At 47.8% G+C, this 15,500-nt stretch overlaps 1 protein-coding gene across 1 annotated transcript in view; it reads right to left on the bottom strand.

Annotated features, from left to right (window-relative positions):
• Positions 1-15,155, bottom strand: part of LOC106577184 (phytanoyl-CoA hydroxylase-interacting protein-like) — an 89,094-nt gene extending 73,939 nt beyond the window's left edge. The window contains exon 1 of the mRNA XM_045701245.1: positions 14,846-15,155. The gene's annotated coding sequence lies outside the window, so the exon portion shown is untranslated. The remainder of the gene's footprint in view (positions 1-14,845) is intronic.
• Between the last annotated feature and the right edge of the window lie 345 nt (positions 15,156-15,500).

Here is a 15,500-nt window from a genome sequence, read left to right on the forward strand (position 1 = left end):
CACAGCTATTACCCACTAGCCTCTAGCCTCTACAGCCTCAGCTATTACCCCCTACCCACTAGCCTCTACAGGCTCAGCTATTACCCACTACTCACTAGCCTCTACACTCTCAGCTATTACCCACTATCCACTAGCCTCTACAGGCTCAGCTATTACCCACTATCCACTAGCCTCTACAGCCTCAGCTATTACCCACTATCCACTAGCCTCTAGCCAATATAGACTCAGCTATTACCCACTACCCACTATCGTCTAGCCTCTACAGCCTCAGCTATTACCCACTACCCACTAGCCTCTACAGGCTCAGCTATTACCCACTATCCATTAGCCTCTACAGCCTCAGCTATTACCCACTATCCACTACCCTCTACAGACTCAGCTATTACCCACTACACACTGGTCTCTACAGTCTTACATATTTCCCACTATCCACTAGCCTCTACAGTCTCAGCTATTACCCACTATCCACTATCCACTACAGTCTCAGCTATTACCCACTATCCTCTAGCCTCTACAGCCTCAGCTGTTACCCACTATCCTCTAGAATCTACAGGCTCAGGTATTACCCACTAGCCTACAGACTCAGCTATTACCCACTACCCACTAGCCTACAGACTCAGCTATTACCCACTACCCACTACCCACCAATCTCTACAGCCTCAGCTATTACCCACTATCCACTATCCACTACAGGCTCAGCTATTACCCACTATCCCCTAGCCTCTACAGTCTCAGCTATTAACCACTATCCTCTAGCTTCTACAGACTCAGCTAATACCCACTATCCACTAGCCTCTAGCCTACAGACTCAGCTATTACCCACTATCCACCAGCCTCTACAGCTCAGCAATTACCCACTATCCACTATCCTCTAGCCTACAGACTCAGCTATTACCCACTACCTACTAGCCTCTACAGCCTCAGCTATTACCCACTATCCACTAGCCTCTACAGCCTCTACAGCCTCAGCTATTATCCACTATCCACTAGCCTCTACATCCTCTACAGCCTCAGCTATTACCCACTACCCACTAGCCTCTACAGCCTCAGCTATAACCCACTATGCACCAGCCTCTACAGGCACAGCTATTACCCACTAGCCTCTAGCCTCTACAGGCTCAGCTATTACCCACTACCCACTAGCCTCTACAGGCTCAGCTATTACCCACTACTCACTAGCCTCTACACTCTCAGCTATCCACTAGCCTCTACTGTCTCAGCTATTACCCACTATCCACTAGCCTCTACAGCCTCAGCTATTACCCACTATCCACTAGCCTCTAGCCAATATAGACTCAGCTATTACCCACTACCCACTATCGTCTAGCCTCTACAGCCTCAGCTATTACCCACTACCCACTATCCACTAGCCTCTACAGGCTCAGCTATTACCCACTATCCACTAGCCTCTACAGCCTCAGCTATTACCCACTATCCACTAGGCTCTACAGACTCAGCTATTACCCACTACCCACTGGTCTCTACAGTCTTACATATTTCCCACTATCCACTAGCCTCTACAGTCTCAGCTATTATCCACTATCCACTAGCCTCCACAGACTCAGCTATTACCCACTATCCCCTAGCCTCTACAGCCTCAGCTGTTACCCACTATCCTCTAGCATCTACAGGCTCAGCTATTACCCACTAGCCTACAGACTCAGCTATTACCCACTACCCACTAGCCTACAGACTCAGCTATTACCCACTACCCACTAGCCTACAGACTCAGCTATTACCCACTACCCACTACCCACCAATCTCTACAGCCTCAGCTATTACCCACTATCCACTATCCACTACAGGCTCAGCTATTACCCACTATCCCCTAGCCTCTACAGGCTCAGCTATTACCCACTATCCTCTAGCCTCTACAGACTCAGCTAATACCCACTATCCACTAGCCTCTAGCCTACAGACTCAGCTATTACCCACTATCCACCAGCCTCTACAGCTCAGCAATTACCCATTATCCACTAGCCTCTAGCCTAGAGTCTCAGCTATTACCCACTACCTACTAGCCTCTACAGCCTCAGCTATTACTCACTACCCACTAGCCTCTAGCCTCTACAGCCTCAGCTATTACCCACTATCCACTAGCCTCTACAGCCTCTACAGGCTCAGCTATTACCCACTATCCACTAGCCTCTACATCCTCTACAGTCTCAGCTATTACCCACTACCCACTAGCCTCTACAGCCTCAGCTATTACCCACTATCCACCAGCCTCTACAGGCTCTGCTATTACCCACTATCCACTAGCCTCTACAGCCTCAGCTATTACCCACTATCCACTAGCCTCTACAGGCTCAGCCATTATCCACTACCCAATATCCACTAGGCTCTTCAGCCTCAGCTATTCCACAATACCCACCAGCCTCTACAGGCTCAGCTATTACCCACTATGCACTGGTCTCTACAGTCTCAGCTATTACCCACTACCGACTAGCCTCTACAGGCTCAGCTATTACCCACTATCCACTGGCCTCTAAAGCCTCAGCTATTACCCACTAGCCTCTACAGGCTCAGATATTACCCACTATCCACTACAGACTCAGCTATTACCCACTATCCACTACAGTCTCAGCTATTACCCACTATCCACTACAGTCTCAGCTATTACCCACTATCCACTACAGTCTCAGCTATTACCCACTACCCACTAGCCTCTACAGCCTCAGCTATTACCCACTATCCACTGGTCTCTACAGGCTCAGCTATTACCCACTACCCACTATCCACTAGCCTCTACAGGCTCAGCTATTACCCACTATCCACTAGCCACTACAGCCTCAGCTATTACCCCCTATCCACTAGCCTCTACAGCCTCAGCTATTACCCACTATCCTCTAGCCTCTACAGCCTCAGCTATTACCCACTATCCACTAGCCTCTACAATTACCCACTATCCACTAGCCTCTACAGCCTCAGCTATTACCCACTACCCACCAGGCTCTACAGGCTCAGCTATTACCCACTATCCACTACCCACTAGCCTCTACAGGCTCAGCTATTACCCACTATCCACTACAGTCTCAGCTATTACCCACTACCCACTGGACTCTACAGTCTTAAATATTTCCAAATATCCCCCGCCTCTACAGACTCAGCTATTACCCACTACCCACTATCCACTAGCCTCTACAGACTCAGCTATTACCCACTATCCACTAGCCTCTACAGGCTCAGCTATTACCCACTATCCACTAGCCTCTACAGCCTCAGCTATTACCCTGTATCCACTAGCCTCTTGACTCAGCTATTACCCACTACCCACTATCCTCTACAGTCTCAGCTATTACCCACTATCCACTGGCCTCTAAAGTCTCAGCTATTACCCACTATCCACTAGCCTCTACCGCTTCAGCTATTACCCACTATCCACTAGCCTCTAGCCAATATAGACTCAGCTATTACCCACTACCCACTATCGTCTAGCCTCTACAGCCTCAGCTATTACCCACTACCCACTATCCACTAGCCTCTACAGGCTCAGCTATTACCCACTATCCACTAGCCTCTAAAGCCTCAGCTATTACCCACTATCCACTAGCCTCTACAGACTCAGCTATTACCCACTACCCATTGGTCTCTACAGACTTACATATTTCCCACTATCCACTAGCCTCTATAGCCTCAGCTATTACCCACTATCCACTAGCCTCTACAGCCTCAGCTATTACCCACTATCCTCTAGCCTCTACAGCCTCAGCTATTACCCACTATCCTCTACAGCCTCAGCTGTTACCCACTATCCTCTAGCTTCTACATTCTCAGCTATTACCCACTATCCACTACCCACTAGCCTACAGACTCAGATATTACCCACTACCCACTAGCCTACAGACTCAGCTATTACCCACTACCCACTATCCACCAGTCTCTACAGCCTCAGCTATTACCCACTATCCACTACAGGCTCAGCTATTACCCACTATCCCCTACAGTCTCAGCTATTACCCACTATCCTCTAGCCTCTACAGACTCAGCTAATACCCACTATCCACTAGCCTCTAGCCTACAGACTCAGCTATTACCAACTACCTACTAGCCTCTACAGCCTCAGCTATTACTCACTACCCACTAGCCTCTAGCCTCTACAGCCTCAGCTATTACCCACTATCCACTAGCCTCTACAGCCTCTACAGGCTCAGCTATTACCCACTATACACTAGCCTCTACATCCTCTACAGCCTCAGCTATTACCCACTACCCACTAGCCTCTACAGGCTCAGCTATTACCCACTACTCACTAGCCTCTACACTCTCAGCTATTACCCACTATCCACTAGCCTCTACAGGCTCAGCTATTACCCACTATCCACTAGCCTCTACAGCCTCAGCTATTACCCACTATCCACTAGCCTCTAGCCAATATAGACTCAGCTATTACCCACTACCCACTATCGTCTAGCCTCTACAGCCTCAGCTATTACCCACTACCCACTAGCCTCTACAGGCTCAGCTATTACCCACTATCCACTACCCTCTACAGCCTCAGCTATTACCCACTATCCACTAGCCTCTACAGACTCAGCTATTACCCACTACACACTGGTCTCTACAGTCTTACATATTTCCCACTATCCACTAGCCTCTACAGCCTCAGCTATTACCCACTATCCACTAGCCTCTGCTTCAGCTCCACTACCCACTACCAGCCTCTACAGCCTCAGCTATTACCCACTACCCACTAGCCTCTACAGGCTCAGCTATTACCCACTATCCACTACCCTCTACAGCCTCAGCTGTTACCCACTATCCTCTAGCATCTACAGGCTCAGCTATTACCCACTAGCCTACAGACTCAGCTATTACCCACTACCCACTAGCCTATAGACTCAGCTATTACCCACTACCCACTAGCCTACAGACTCAGCTATTACCCACTACCCACTAATCTCTACAGCCTCAGCTATTACCCACTATCCACTATCCACTACAGGCTCAGCTATTACCCACTATCCCCTAGCCCCTACAGGCTCAGCTATTACCCACTATCCTCTAGCCTCTACAGACTCAGCTAATACCCACTATCCACTAGCCTCTAGCCTACAGACTCAGCTATTACCCACTATCCACCAGCCTCTACAGCTCAGCAATTACCCACTATCCACTAGCCACTAGCCTACAGTCTCAGCTATTACCCACTACCTACTAGCCTCTACAGCCTCAGCTATTACTCACTACCCACTAGCCTCTACAGCCTCAGCTATTACCCACTATCCACTAGCCTCTACAGCCTCTACAGGCTCAGCTATTACCCACTATACACTAGCCTCTACATCCTCTACAGGCTCAGCTATTGCCCACTACCCACTAGCCTCTACAGCCTCAGCTATTACCCACTATCCACCAGCCTCTACAGGCTCAGCTATTACCCACTATCCACTAGCCTCTACAGCCTCAGCTATTACCCACTATCCACTAGCCTCTACAGGCTCAGCCATTATCCACTACCCAATATCCACTAGCCTCTTCAGCCTCAGCTATTCCACACTACCCACCAGCCTCTACAGGCTCAGCTATTACCCACTATCCACTGGTCTCTACAGTCTCAGCTATTACCCACTACCGACTAGCCTCTACAGGCTCAGCTATTACCCACTATCCACTGGTCTCTACAGTCTCAGCTATTACCCCCTATCCACTAGCCTCTACAGCCTCTACAGTCTCAGCTATTACCAACTATCCACTAGCCTCTACAGGCTCAGATATTACCCACTATCCACTACAGTCTCAGCTATTACCCACTATCCACTACAGGCTCAGCTATTACCCACTATCCACTACAGTCTCAGCTATTACCCACTATCCAATACAGGCTCAGCTATTACCCACTACCCACTAGCCTCTACAGCCTCAGCTATTACCCACTATCCACTGGTCTCTACAGCCTCAGCTATTACTCACTACCCACTAGCCTCTAGCCTCTACAGTCTCAGCTATTACCCACTATCCACTAGCCTCTACAGCCTCTACAGGCTCAGCTATTACCCACTATCCACTAGCCTCTAGCCTCTACATCCTCTACTGCCTCAGCTATTACCCACTACCCACTAGCCTCTACAGCCTCAGCTATAACCCACTATCCACCAGCCTCTACAGGCACAGCTATTACCCACTAGCCTCTAGCCTCTACAGCCTCAGCTATTACCCACTACCCACTAGCCTCTACAGGCTCAGCTATTACCCACTACTCACTAGCCTCTACACTCTCAGCTATTACCCACTATCCACTAGCCTCTACAGGCTCAGCTATTACCCACTATCCACTAGCCTCTACAGCCTCAGCTATTACCCACTATCCACTAGCCTCTAGCCAATATAGACTCAGCTATTACCCACTACCCACTATCGTCTAGCCTCTACAGCCTCAGCTATTACCCACTACCCACTAGCCTCTACAGGCTCAGCTATTACCCACTATCCACTAGCTTCTACAGCCTCAGCTATTACCCACTATCCACTACCCTCTACAGACTCAGCTATTACCCACTACACACTGGTCTCTACAGTCTTACATATTTCCCACTATCCACTAGCCTCTACAGTCTCAGCTATTACCCACTATCCACTATCCACTAGCCTCTACAGACTCAGCTATTACCCACTATCCTCTAGCCTCTACAGCCTCAGCTGTTACCCACTATCCTCTAGCATCTACAGGCTCAGCTATTACCCACTAGCCTACAGACTCAGCTATTACCCACTACCCACTAGCCTACAGACTCAGCTATTACCCACTACCCACTAGCCTACAGACTCAGCTATTACCCACTACCCACTACCCACCAATCTCTACAGCCTCAGCTATTACCCACTATCCACTATCCACTACAGGCTCAGCTATTACCCACTATCCCCTAGCCTCTACAGGCTCAGCTATTACCCACTATCCTCTAGCCTCTACAGACTCAGCTAATACCCACTACCCACTAGCCTCTAGCCTACAGACTCAGCTATTACCCACTATCCACCAGCCTCTACAGCTCAGCAATTACCCACTATCCACTAGCCTCTAGCCTACAGTCTCAGCTATTACCCACTACCTACTAGCCTCTACAGCCTCAGCTATTACCCACTATCCACTAGCCTCTAGCCTCTACAGCCTCTACAGCCTCAGCTATTCCACACTACCCACCAGCCTCTACAGGCTCAGCTATTACCCACTATCCACTGGTCTCTACAGGCTCAGCTATTACCCACTATCCACTAGCCTCTACATCCTCTACAGGCTCAGCTATTACCCACTACCCAATATCCACTAGCCTCTTCAGCCTCAGCTATTCCACACTACCCACTAGCCTCTACAGGCTCAGCTATTACCCACTATCCACTAGCCTCTAGCCTCTACAGCCTCTACAGGCTCAGCTATTACCCACTATCCACTAGCCTCTACAGGCTCAGCCATTATCCACTACCCAATATCCACTAGCCTCTTCAGCCTCAGCTATTCCACACTACCCACCAGCCTCTACAGGCTCAGCTATTACCCACTATCCACTGGTTCTCTACAGTCTCAGCTATTACCCACTACCGACTAGCCTCTACAGGCTCAGCTATTACCCACTATCCACTGGCCTCTAAAGTCTCAGCTATTACCCACTATCCACTAGCCACTACAGCCTCAGCTATTACCCCCTATCCACTAGCCTCTACAGACTCAGCTATTACCCACTATCCTCTAGCCTCTACAGTCTCAGCTATTACCCACTATCCACTAGCCTCTACAATTACCCACTATCCACTAGCCTCTACAGTCTCAGCTATTACCCACTACCCACCAGGCTCTACAGTCTCAGCTATTACCCACTATCCACTACCCACTAGCCACTACAGCCTCAGCTATTACCCCCTATCCACTAGCCTCTACAGTCTCAGCTATTACCCACTATCCACTAGACTCTACAGCCTCAGCTATTACCCACTATCCACTAGCCTCTACAGCCTCAGCTATTACCCACTAGCCTCTACAGGCTCAGATATTAGCCACTATCCACTACAGTCTCAGCTATCACCCACTACCTACTCAGCTATTACCCACTACACTCTCAGCTATTACCCACTATCCACTACAGTCTCAGCTATTACCCACTACCCACTAGCCTCTACAGCCTCAGCTATTACCCACTATCCACTGGTCTCTACAGGCTCAGCTATTACCCACTACCCACTATCCACTAGCCTCTACAGGCTCAGCTATTACCCACTATCCACTAGCCACTACAGCCTCAGCTATTACCCCCTATCCACTAGCCTCTACAGCCTCAGCTATTACCCACTATCCTCTAGCCTCTACAGACTCAGCTATTACCCACTATCCACTGGTCTCTACAGCCTCAGCTATTACTCACTACCCACTAGCCTCTAGCCTCTACAGTCTCAGCTATTACCCACTATCCACTAGCCTCTACAGCCTCTACAGGCTCAGCTATTACCCACTATCCACTAGCCTCTAGCCTCTACATCCTCTACTTCCTCAGCTATTACCCACTATCCACTACCCACTAGCCTCTACAGGCTCAGCTATTACCCACTATCCACTACCCACTATCCACTACAGTCTCAGCTATTACCCACTACCCACTGGACTCTACAGTCATAAATATTTCCCACTATCCCCTGCCTCTACAGACTCAGCTATTACCCACTATCCACTAGCCTCTACAGGCTCAGCTATTACCCACTACCCACTGCCCTCTAAAGTTTCAGCTATTACCCACTACCCACTAGCCTCTACAGACTCAGCTATTACCCACTATCCACTAGCCTCTACAGCCTCAGCTATTACCCACTACCCACTATCCTCTACAGTCTCAGCTATTACCCACTATCCACTGGCCTCTAAAGGCTCAGCTATTACCCACTATCCACTAGCCTCTACAGCCTCAGCTATTATCCACTATCCACTAGCCTCTACAGCCTCAGCTATTACCCACTATCCACTAGCCTCTAGCCAATATAGACTCAGCTATTACCCACTATCCACTAGCCTCTAGCCAATATAGACTCAGCTATTACCCACTACCCACTATCGTCTAGCCTCTACAGCCTCAGCTATTACCCACTACCCACTATCCACTAGCCTCTACAGGCTCAGCTATTACCCACTATCCACTAGCCTCTAAAGCCTCAGCTATTACCCAATATCCACTAGCCTCTACAGACTCAGCTATTACCCACTACCCACTGGTCTCTACAGACTTACATATTTCCCACTATCCACTAGCCTCTATAGCCTCAGCTATTACCCACTATCCACTAGCCTCTACACCCTCAGCTATTACCCACTATCCTCTAGCCTCTACAGCCACAGCTATTACCCACTATCCTCTAGCCTCTACAGCCTCAGCTGTTACCCACTATCCTCTAGCTTCTACATTCTCAGCTATTACCCACTATCCACTACCCACTAGCCTACAGACTCAGATATTACCCACTACCCACTAGCCTACAGACTCAGATATTACCCACTACCCACTAGCCTACAGACTCAGCTATTACCCACTACCCACTAGCCTACAGACTCAGCAATTACCCACTACCCACTATCCACCAGTCTCTACAGCCTCAGCTATTACCCACTATCCACTACAGGCTCAGCTATTACCCACTATCCCCTAGCCTCTACAGTCTCAGCTATTACCCACTATCCTCTAGCCTCTACAGCCTCAGCTAATACCCACTATCTACTAGCCTCTAGCCTACAGACTCAGCTATTACCCACTATCCACCAGCCTCTACAGCTCAGCAATTACCCACTATCCACTATCCTCTAGCCTACAGACTCAGCTATTACCAACTACCTACTAGCCTCTACAGCCTCAGCTATTACTCACTACCCACTAGCCTCTAGCCTCTAAAGCCTCAGCTATTACCCACTATCCACTAGCCTCTACAGCCTCTACAGGCTCAGCTATTACCCACTATCCACTAGCCTCTAGCCTCTACATCCTCTACAGCCTCAGCTATTACCCACTACCCACTAGCCTCTACAGCCTCAGCTATAACCCACTATCCACCAGCATCTACAGGCACAGCTATTACCCACTAGCCTCTAGCCTCTAGTGTCTCAGCTATTACCCACTACCCACTAGCCTCTACAGGCTCAGCTATTACCCACTACTCACTAGCCTCTACACTCTCAGCTATTACCCACCATCCACTAGCCTCTACAGGCTCAGCTATTACCCACTATCCACTAGCCTCTACACTCTCAGCTATTACCCACTATCCACTAGCCTCTAGCCAATATAGACTCAGCTATTACCCACTACCAACTATCGTCTAGCCTCTACAGCCTCAGCTATTACCCACTACCCACTATCCGCTATTCTCTACAGGCTCAGCTATTACCCACTATCCACTAGCCTCTACAGCCTCAGCTATTACCCACTATCCACTAGCCTCTACAGACTGAGTTATTACCCACTACCCACTGGTCTCTACAGTCTTACATATTTCCCACTATCCACTAGCCTCTACAGCCTCAGCTATTACCCACTATCCACTAGCCTCTAGCCTCTACAGGCTCAGCTATTACCCACTATCCACTAGCCTCTACACCTCTACCTTCTCAGCTATTACCCACTACCCACTAGCCTCTACAGCCTCAGCTATTACCCACTATCCACCAGCCTCTACAGGCTCAGCTATTACCCACTATCCACGAGCCTCTACAGCCTCAGCTATTACCCACTATCCACTAGCCTCTACAGGCTCAGCCATTATCCACTACCCAATATCCACTAGCCTCTACAGCCTCAGCTATTCCACACTACCCACCAGCCTCTACAGGCTCAGCTATTACCCACTACCGACTAGCCTCTACAGGCTCAGTTATTACCCACTATCCACTGGTCTCTAAAGTCTCAGCTATTACCCACTATCCACTAGCCTCTACAGGCTCAGCTATTACCCACTATCCACTAGCCTCTACAGCCTCAGCTATTACCCACTAGCCTCTACAGGCTCAGATATTACCCACTATCCACTACAGCCTCAGCTATTACCCACTATCCACTACAGGCTCAGCTATTACACACTACCCACTATCCACTAGCCTCTACAGGCTCAGCTATTACCCACTATCCACTAGCCTCTACAGCCTCAGCTATTACCCACTATCCACTAGCCTCTACAATTACCCACTATCCACTAGCCTCTACAGCCTCAGCTATTACCCACTACCCACCAGGCTCTACAGTCTCAGCTATTACCCACTATCCACTACCCACTAGCCTCTACAGGCTCAGCTATTACCCACTATCCACTAGACTCTAAAGGCTCAGCTATTACCCACTATCCACTACAGTCTCAGCTATTACCCACTACCCACTGGACTCTACAGTCTTACATATTTCCCACTATCCCCTGCCTCTACAGACTCAGCTATTACCCACTACCCACTATCCACTAGCCTCTACAGCCTCAGCTATTATCCACTATCCACTAGCCTCTACAGGCTCAGCTATTACCCACTATCCACTACAGCCTCAGCTATTACCCACTATCCACTAGCCTCTAGCCAATATAGACTCAGCTATTACCCACTACCCACTATCGTCTAGCCTCTACAGCCTCAGCTATTACCCACTACCCACTATCCACTAGCCTCTACAGGCTCAGCTATTACCCACTATCCACTAGCCTCTACAGCCTCAGCTATTACCCACTATCCACTAGCCTCTACAGACTCAGCTATTACCCACTGGCCTCTACAGTCTTACATATTTCCCACTATCCACTAGCCTCTACAGCCTCAGCTATTACCCACTATCCACTAGCCTACAGACTCAGCTATTACCCACTACCCACTAGCCTACAGACTCAGCTATTACCCACTATCCACTAGCCTACAGACTCAGCTATTACCCACTACCCACTATCCACCAGCCTCTACAGGCTCAGCTATTACCCACTATCCACTATCCACTATCCACTACAGGCTCAGCTATTACCCACTATCCCCTAGCCTCTACAGCCTCAGCTATTACCCACTATCCTCTAGCCTCTACAGCCTCAGCTAATACCCACTATCCACTAGCCTCTAGCCTACAGACTCAGCTATTACCCACTATCCACCAGCCTCTACAGCTCAGCAATTACCCACTATCCACTAGCCTCTACAGCCTCTACAGGCTCAGCTATTACCCACTATCCACTAGCCTCTAGCCTCTACATCCTCTACATCCTCAGCTATTACCCACTACCCACTAGCCTCTACAGCCTCAGCTATTACCCACTATCCACCAGCCTCTACAGGCTCAGCTATTACCCACTAGCCTCTAGCCTCTACAGGCTCAGCTATTACCCACTATCCACTAGTCTTTACAGACTCAGCTATTACGCACTACCCACTAGCCTCTACAGGCTCAGCTATTACCCACTACTCACTAGCCTCTACACGCTCAGATATTACCCACTATCCACTAGCCTCTACAGCCTCAGCTAATACCCTCTAGCCACTAGCCTCTACAGGCTCAGCTATTACCCACTACCCACTAGCCTCTACACACTCAGCTATTACCCACTAGCCTCTAGCCTGTAGCCTCTTCAGGCTCAGCTATTACCCTCTAGCCACTAGCCTCTACATTCTCAGCTATTACCCACTAGCCTCTAGCCTCTAGCCTCTACAGCCTCAGCTATTACCCACTACCCACTACCCACTAGCCTCTACACACTCAGCTATTACCCACTAGCCTCTAGCCTGTAGCCTCTACAGCCTCAGCTATTATCCACTAGTTCTCTAGCCTCTACCCTTTAGCCAGGCTCAGAAACGTTACTGGAGGCTTAAGGGATTAACAGCTGATCTGCACCATCAAATCACTGAGAGCAGAACCCGAAGGTCAGAGATCTATTAGGGATAGTGTAACATACACATACAGTTGAAGTTTACATACACTTAGGTTGGAGTCATTAAAACTCCTTTTTCAATCACTCCACAAATTTCTTGCTAACAAACTATAGTTTTGGCAAGTCAGTTAGGACATCTACTTGGTGCATGACACAAGTTATTTTTCCAACAATTGTTTACAGACAGATTATTTTACTTATAATTCACTGTATCACAATTCCAGTGGGTCAGAAGTTTACATACACTAAGTTGCCTGTGGCTTTAAACAGCTTGGAAAATTCCAGAAAATGATGTCATGGCTTTAGAAGCTTCTGATAGGCTAATTGACATCATTTGAGTCAATTGGAGGTGTACCTGTGGATGTATTTCAAGGCCTAACTTTAAACTCAGTGCCTCTACTTGACATTATGGGAAAATCAAAAGAAATCAGCCAAGACCTCAGAAAAATAAATGGTAGACCTCCACAAGTCTGGTTCATCCTTGGGAGCAATTTCCAAATGCCTGAAGGTACCACGTTCATCTGTACAAACAATAGTACGCAAGTATAAACACCATGGGACCATGCAGCCGTCATACCGCTCAGGAAGGAGACACGTTCTGTCTCCTAGAGATGAACGTACTTTGGTGCGAAAAGTGCAAATCAATCCCAGAACAACAGCAAAGGACCTTGTGAAGATGCTGGAGGAAACAGGTACAAAAGTATCTCTATCCACAGTAAAACGAGTCCTATAACGACATAAACGGAAAGGCTGCTCAGCAAGAAAGAAGCCACTGCTCCAAAACCACCATAAAAAAGCCAGTCTACGGTTTGCAACTGCACATGGGGACAAAGATCGTACTTCTTGGAGAAATGCCCTCTGGTCTGATGAAACAAAAATAGAACTGTTTGGCCATAATGACCATCGTTATGTTTGGAGGAAAAAGGGGGAGGCTTGCAAGCCGAAGAACACCATCCCAACCGTGAAGCACGGAGGTGGCAGCATCATGTTTGTGGGGGTACTTTGCTGCAGGAGGGACTGGTGCACTTCACAAAATAGATGGCATCATGAGGGACGAAAATCATGTGGATATATTGAAGCAACATCTCAAGACATCAGTCAGGAAGTTAAAGCTTGGTCACAAATGGGTCTTCCAAATGGACAATGATCCCAAGCATACTTCCAAAGTTGTGACAAAATGGCTTAAGGACAACAAAGTCAAGGTATTGGAGTGGCCATCACAAAGCCCTGACCTCAATCCTATAGAAAATTTGTGGGCAGAACTGAAAAAGCATGTGCGAGCAAAGGAGGCCTACAAACCTGACCTCTGTCAGGAGGAATGGGCCAAAATTCACCCAATTTATTGTGGGAAGCTTGTGGAAGGCTACCCGAAACGTTTCACCCAAGTTAAACAATTTAAAGGCAATGCTACCAAATACTAATTGAGTGTATGTAAACTTCTGACCCACTGGGAATGTGATGAAAGAAATAAAAGCTGAAATAAATCATTCTCTCTACTATTATTCTGACATTTCACATTCTTAAAATAAAGTGGTGATCCTAACTGACCTAAGACAGGGAATTTTTACTAGGATTAAATGTCAGAAATTGTGAAAAACTGAGTTTAAATGTATTTGGCTAAGGTGTATGTAAACTTCCGACTTCAACTGTATATTACCGTACAGCCCTGAAGGATGTCTGAACAATGTACTGTATCTAACCTGTATTGATGGACTGTATTGTGTTGATGTACCTTGTGTTTGAACTATAAGATGGACTGTATTGATGTACTGACTGTATTGATGGACTGTATTGATGTACTGACTGTATTGATGTACCTTGTGTTTGAACTATATGATGGACTGTACTGTATTGATGGACTGTATTGATGGACTGTATTGTATTGATGTACTGACTGTATTGATGCACCTTGTGTTTGAACTATAAGATGGACTGTATCTAACCTGTATTGATGGACTGTATTGATGTACTGACTGTAGTGATGCACCTTGTGTTTGAACTTGTTGGAGTTGTTGTGCTCCTTCTTGTTGAGGTCTAGGAAGTAGTTAGTGATGTGGTCCTTTGCTCTACAGTCCGTGTCCCAGTTGATCTTGAAGGAGTCAGAGGTGATATTGGTGATCTTGACGTTCTGAGGAACAGGAAGATCCTCCTTTTCCGCGATACTGCTTTCCTGAGAGTTGTTTCCTGTCAACACAGGAAGTAGACAACACAGTCAACAATGAGTTAACAAATAGTAAATAAATCAATAAAGGCATTAGAGAGGAAGAGGAGATCAACATGCTTGCAGGTTGCAGCTGGTGGGGATCTGCTCTGCCTCCAGCACACCTGTCTCCTCTCACACAATCACATACACCAACACACAGAGAGAGAGAGGGAGAGGGAGAGAGGGAGAGAGCCCTGGGGGAGTGGCGGCAGGTTAGGGAGACACAGGATGAGAAGTAGAGGGTGTGGCAGATGTAACAATAGTAAAATAATGGTATGGGTTATAGCCATAAAGGAAAGGAGACTTAACCTGTAGTTAATATCAGCCCTAAAGGAAAGGAGACTTAACCTGTAGTTAATATCAGCCCTAAAGGAAAGGAGACTTAACCTGTAGTTAATATCAGCCCTAAAGGAAAGGAGACTTAACCTGTAGTTAATAT

Source organism: Salmo salar, chromosome ssa18, assembly GCF_905237065.1.
Source record: "Salmo salar chromosome ssa18, Ssal_v3.1, whole genome shotgun sequence".
Taxonomy (NCBI): domain Eukaryota; kingdom Metazoa; phylum Chordata; class Actinopteri; order Salmoniformes; family Salmonidae; genus Salmo; species Salmo salar.